The sequence below is a fragment of the Pelophylax lessonae genome (genome assembly GCF_965119305.1).
Source record: "Pelophylax lessonae genome assembly, chromosome: 11".
In the NCBI taxonomy this organism is placed as follows: domain Eukaryota; kingdom Metazoa; phylum Chordata; class Amphibia; order Anura; family Ranidae; genus Pelophylax; species Pelophylax lessonae.
The window spans coordinates 69,425,130-69,431,876 of NC_138778.1; positions in this window are offsets into that span (position 1 = coordinate 69,425,130).

The window sequence follows — 6,747 nt, forward strand, 5'->3', positions numbered from 1 at the left end:
TGGCCAAGATTATTGTGTCATTTGAAGAATATATATTTGTCTATTTATTATTTTGGGAAAAAATAAAAAGTTATTTTTTAAAGGTATTCATTTATTTGTAATGCCCTTTATTAGGTTGCTGGATATAACATAGGTCTTTTTTAAAATGTATTGATTTATAATTCACTCTTTTGGAAAGCACATGGGAGTTATGCCCACAACACTGAGATCGTCTGTCTGTCCCATTCAATACCATAAATCCAGACCCATGCAAGGCCACTATGACAAACGAGGCCCACAGGCAGTCATATTCCCAGACACTTATACCAGGTATGTACAAACCCGATTCCAAAAAAGTTGGGACACTGTACAAATTGTGAATAAAAACAAAATGCAATGACGTGGAAGTTTCAAATTTCATTCAGAATACAACATAGATGACATATGAAATGTTTAAACTGAGAAAATGTATAATTTTAAGGGAAAAATAAGTTGATTTTAAATGTTATGGCATCAACACATCTCAAAAAAGTTGGGACAAGGCCATGTTTACCACTGTGTGGCACCCCCTCTTCTTTTTATAACAGTCTGCAAAAGTCTGGGGACTGAGGAGACAAGTTGCTCAAGTTTAGGAATAGGAATGTTGTTCCATTCTTGTCTAATACAGGCTTCTATTTGCTCAACTGTCTTAGGTCTTCTTTGTCGTATCTTCCTCTTTATGATGCGCCAAATGTTTTCTATGGGTGAAAGATCTGGGCTGCAGGCAGTACCCGGATCCTTCTTCTACGCAGCCATGATGATGTAATTAATGCAGTATGTGGTCTGGCATTGTCATGTTGGAAAATGCAAGGTCTTCCCTGAAAGAGACGACATATGGATGGGAGCATATGTTGTTCTAGAACTTGGATATACCTTTCAGCATTGATGGTGCCTTTCCAGATGTGTAAGCTGCCCATGCCACACACACTCATGCAACCCCATACCATCAGAGATGCAGGCTTCTGAACTGAGTGCTGAAAACAACTTGGGTTGTCCTTGTCCTTTTTAGTCCAGATGACATGGCGTCCCAGTTTTCCAAAAAGAACTTCACATTTTGATTCGTCTGACCACAAAACAGTTTTCCACTTTGCCACAGACCATTTTAAATGAGCCTTGGCCCAGAGAAAAAGCCTGCACTTCTGGATCATGTTTAGATATGGCTTCTTTTTTGGCCTATCGAGTTTTAGATGGCAACGGCGAATGGCATGGTGGATTGTGTTCACCGACAATGTTTTCTGGAAGTATTCCTGAGCCCATGTTGTGATTTCCATTACAGTAGCATTCCTGTATGTGATGCAGTGCCGTCTAAGGGCCCGAAGATCATGGGTATCCAGTATGGTTTTCCGACATTGACCCTTACGCACAGATTTTGTTCCAGATTCTCTGAATCTTTGGATGATATTATGTACTGTAGATGATGATAACTTCAAACTCTTTCAAATTTTTCTCTCAGAAACTCCTTTCTGATATTGCTCCACTATTTTTCGCTGCAGCATTGGGGGAATTGGTGATCTTCTGCCCATCTTGACATCTGAGAGACACTGCCACTCTGAGAGGCTCTTTAGATACCCAATCATGTTGCCAATTGACCTAATAAGTTGCAAATTGGTCCTCCAGCTGTTGCTTATATGTACATTTAACTTTTCCGGCCTCTTATTGCTCCCTGTCCCAACTTTTTTGGAATGTGTAGCTCTCATGAAATCCAAAATATCCAATATTTGGCATGACATTTCAAAATGTCTCACTTTCAACATTTGATATGTTATCTATATTATATTGTGAATAAAATATAAGATTATGAGATTTGTAAATTAGTCCATTCCTTTTTTACTCACAATTTGTACAGTGTCCCAACTTTTTTGGATTTGGGTTTGTAGACCAGGATCCGGTTAGATAGTTCTTAAGAGCAAAGAGCACCTTTTCAAAACATACTCATGTATAGGGGATGAACACAAGAGAGAGAAAGCGAGAAAAAAAAAGTTGGGAGGGGGAAAGGGAGGAAGAGAAGAGCACAGGGATGTGAGGGAACTGTTGTCTGCAAAGGCAAACCAAAGATATGCGATAGCCAACCTTTACTGAGGCGGACCTTGCGCTACCAGAGTGAACATTGAAAATCGTGCCAATCGTTGCATATTTCACAGAATTGTTCTTCTATATATTTCATAGCTGCTGTTTACCATTCTACAGTGCCTTGAAAAATCATACCCCTTGCAATTTTTAAATTTTTGTCATGTTACAACCAAAAATGTAAATTTATTTTATTGGGATTTTATGTTATAGACCAACACAAAGTGGCACATAATTGTGAAGTGAAAGGAAAATGATAAATGGTTTTCAAAATTTTTTACAAATATCTGAAAAGTGTGGCGTGCATTTGTCTTCAGCCCCCCTGAGTTAATACTTTGTACTTTGTAGACCCACTTTTCGCTGCAGTCACAGATGTAAGTTTTTTTTGGGTATGTCTCTACCAGCTTTGCACATCTAGAGAGTGAAATTTTTGCCCATTCTTCTTTGCAAAATAGCTTAAGCTCTGTCAGATTGGATGGAGAGCATCTGCGAACAGCAATTATAAAGTCTTGCCACAGATTCTCAATTGGATTTAGGTGTTGACTTTGACTGGGCCATTCTAACACATGAATACGCTTTGTTCTAAACTATTCCATTGTAGCTCTGGCTGTATGTTTATTGTCGTTGTCCTGGTGGAAGTTGAACCTCCACCCCAGTCTCAAGTCTTTTGTAGAAGGTTGTCTTCTAAGGTTGCCCTGTATTTGGCTACATCCATCTTTCCACATTGCCCTGTACTTGGCTCCATCCATCTTTCCATCACTGAACTGTGTTCAGGGTGATGTGCAGTCTTAGTTTGCCCCACACATAGCATTTTGCTTTTAGGCAAATTCATTTTGGTCTCATGTGACCAGAGCACCTTCTTCCACATGTTTTCTGTGTCCCCCACATGGCTTCTCGCAAACGGCAAACAGCACTTTTTCTTCTTCTTTCTTCCAGCAATGGCTTTCTTCTTGCAACTGTTCCAAAAAGGCCAGATTTGTGGAGTGCACAACTAATAGTTGTATTGTGGACAGATTCTCCCACCGGAGTTGTAGATCTCTGTAACTTCTCCAGAGTTACCATGGGCTTCTTGACTACTTTTCTGAAAAATGCTCTCCTTGCCCGGCCTGTCAATTTAGGTGGACGGCCATGTCTTGGTGGGTTTTCAGTTGTGCCTTACTCTTTCCATTTTAGGATGATGGATTGAACAGTGCTTCATGAGATGTTCAAAGCTTGGGATATTTTTATATAACCTAACCCTGCTTTAAACTTCTCCACAACTTTATCCCTGACCTATCTGGTGCGTTCCTTGGGCTTCATGATGCTGTTTGTTCACTAGGGTTCTCTAAAAAACCTCAGAGGGCTTCACAGAACAGCTGCATTTATACTGAGATTAAATTACACACAGGTAGATTCTATTTACTAATTTGGTGACTTCTGAAGGCAATTGGCTCCACTAGATTTTAGTTGTGGGTATCAGAGTAAAAGGGGCTGAACACAAACTCACGCCACACTTTTCAGATATTTATTTGAAAAATGTAAAAAATTTTGAAAACCATTTATCATTTTCCTTCCACTTCACAATTATGTGCCATTTTGTGTTGGTCTATCACATAAAATCCCAATAAAATACATTTACCTTTTTGATTGTAACATGATAAAATGTGGAAAATTTTTAGGGGTATAAATACTTTTTCAAGGCACTGTATATCCTCAATCTCATTAACTACTGCTATCCATTGACCAATCAATCGTGGGTCCATGCTCTTCCACTTTTTTGGAATGCAAACTTTGGTGACATTAAGCAGGTGGATTAGGAGGCACTTCTTCTACCTGCTTCTCCAGAGTGGGGAAACCTGTGGGAGGAACACCTCCAGAGACCTCTCCAGAGAAAAGTCAGTGAGTTTATGAAACTGCCATTTAATGTCTTCCCAGAAGGGCCTTACACGGGGGCATGACCAAAAGATATGTAGCAGTGTGCCAGGTTCTTGTTGACAATGCCAGCATAGCAGCCATACAGTGGGATAGGCTTTTTAAAGGAGAGCCTGTTGATCAGCATGTCAACAATTTATAACCTACTTCTTGATACCATACGAGCATCAGTGGGCGAAGTAAAGAATTTGAAGGTGGTAGACTCTGCGCTAAGGAAATAGATGAGTAATAAATGGATAGGTGGGCTGCAGCCTCCCTAGACTACAGCCAGAGGCTATATAAATTTGGAAAAGTAAAGGTAGGGGAATGGCGCTGCCTCCTAATAATATGTAGGGGTAGGTATTAAAGAGGTACCAGTGTATAAAATAAAAAGTCAAAGTATCAAAATACACGATATGTGAACAATAAAATAAATAGGTAATATATAATAAATAAAGGTGGGGTGCAGCACAGGTGCAATAAATAGGTAAATAAATGAATATACAAAAAAGTGTTATAGTGCACGCAAAAAATTATAATATATATATCTCAATAGTGATAAGGTGCAGTATGGTGAGAGATAACAATAAAGTGGCAACGTGTACAAAATCAGATAAAATTGTATCGACCAAAATATACAATAAAGTGATTAGTGCACTTAAAGTAACAAAATATCAACTGGCAAAAAAGTCCATAGGCCAGTACACAGAATCAAAGAAAATCAATTTAAGGTGACTGGGTGAAAAATAAGTCCATTAACAAATATAAACGAATATAGGTGACTAAATCTTCACACATAGATGTCGGAGGGGACCCCGTGGTGGATAGTGGGTGAGGTGCTCAGTGAACCCCAGGGTAAGTAGTCGACTCACCGGAAATACCCACCCCACACAGGGGTATAGAGCGGGTATAAATTGAGGATAACGATCACTCAAGTGGATCCTGGTTCCCTCAGTTGGTATGGATATACTAGGGGTCCTCCGTGGGGTCCCGGGATAAACAGGGGCTCTTTAAAGGGTAGTCAGGATCCTGTGGTGGTCCGCACTCAAAGGGGGTATAACCTCCAGTGGTCCGCAGGTAAGGGTCAGCCAATGAGGACGGGGTTAGGGCAAGTAGGTCATATGGGGCAAGAAAAAGGGCTCATAGTGTAATTCCGTAAAGCCTTTATTGATAAAAATGCATACAAATGGGTACTCACAGTTTAAAAGTAGTAAAAAGCAAGATAGGAGATCCTTGGAATGCAATGCGTTCCACTTGAGTACCGGAACCGGATGTGATACAACGGCGCTGTATGCGTCACAAGACATCCTCGGCAGCGTCACATCACTTCCAACCTCCTCCCTTATGTACATGGTGGTTACCGAGCAACGAACAACGCTAATCACCGAAAGACTGGTCAGCAGAGGTATTTGTGGATTAAAGGACTATGCCAATATGGCGGAGAGAACGATATATATATATAATCCATTTTAATGATACATGCTGTCCCAGAGGTGAAATTAGGAATTATCCACAATATATACATTATAATTATGATAAAATTTGTGTTGGTATATAAAAATATATATATGATGGGTCAAGAATATGCGTATAATTCCGTGTTCAAAAACCACAATAAACATAGCTAGAAGAAATATACAATATGGTGCTAGGATAATGAAATTAATTGGTATTTAGATATAAACATAAATTATACTAACTATGGATAAATTATAAAAACCTAAAATAAAGTGTATGTGGGGACATCTAGTGGATTTAAGTGGTATTGGTAGAAATATTAAGAAACATAGATGAGGTGACTAAAAAACACAAATTAAATATATTGGAATGTATATATGAATAAAATGCATGTAGGAAAGCTAAACTTATGTCAGGAGGGTAGAAGAAAAGCCTCTTATTAATTAGTACTAGAAAATGGTAAAAGGACAATAGGAGAAATATTTATATAATTAGAAAAAATATATATATGAAAATATATATATAAAATAAATGTATAAATAAATAACGGACATGTATAAAATATAAATAGTGAGAGTATGTAGTATCATATGAATGAATTAAGCTGGGTAAAAAGGGTAATGACATGTAAAAGGAACATAAAATGTACAAATACATTTAGAAGACATTGTAGTAAAAATAGCTCATATATGATAGTATGAGTGGTGTATGGTAAGACGGAGTGGGAAGCCTAAAATTATAGGAACAGGGAGTCTAAAAATTGGAAATAAGACAGTTGAGGTCAATGTCTAAATTTAAACCTCTCGGCTGGAGTGTATTAAGTCTGTATATCCAGGCGGTTTCATTTGTGGAATCAGATAAAACTCTATCCAAACTGCTACCTCCTAAACCAAAATTAATTTACAGAAGTGCCCCCTTATTGCGGAACCAACTAGTCCACAATGTTGTGGACCACCCTAAACCTGTCAAAATGTTTTCTGACATCAAAGGGTTCGTGAGGTGCAACAGGTGTTTGTCATGAGGAACCATTAGGGACCAACCAAAGAAAACATTGAAGTTTAAGTCCAGATGGAGTGGAGAGGAATTCCACATTAACAAATGAATCACATGCCAGACTACTCACGTCACTTACCTAATAGAGTGCCCCTGCCGACTCCAATATGGCGGCAGGACTACTAGGCCTCTATTCGTTAGGATCAGAGAGCACATAAAGAATATAAGAAAAGGTTTTCGTAGACACAGCCTTTCTAGACACTTTGCGGAGGTACATAACAAGGATCCTAGTGGACTTACCTTTTTTTGGAATAGATTACA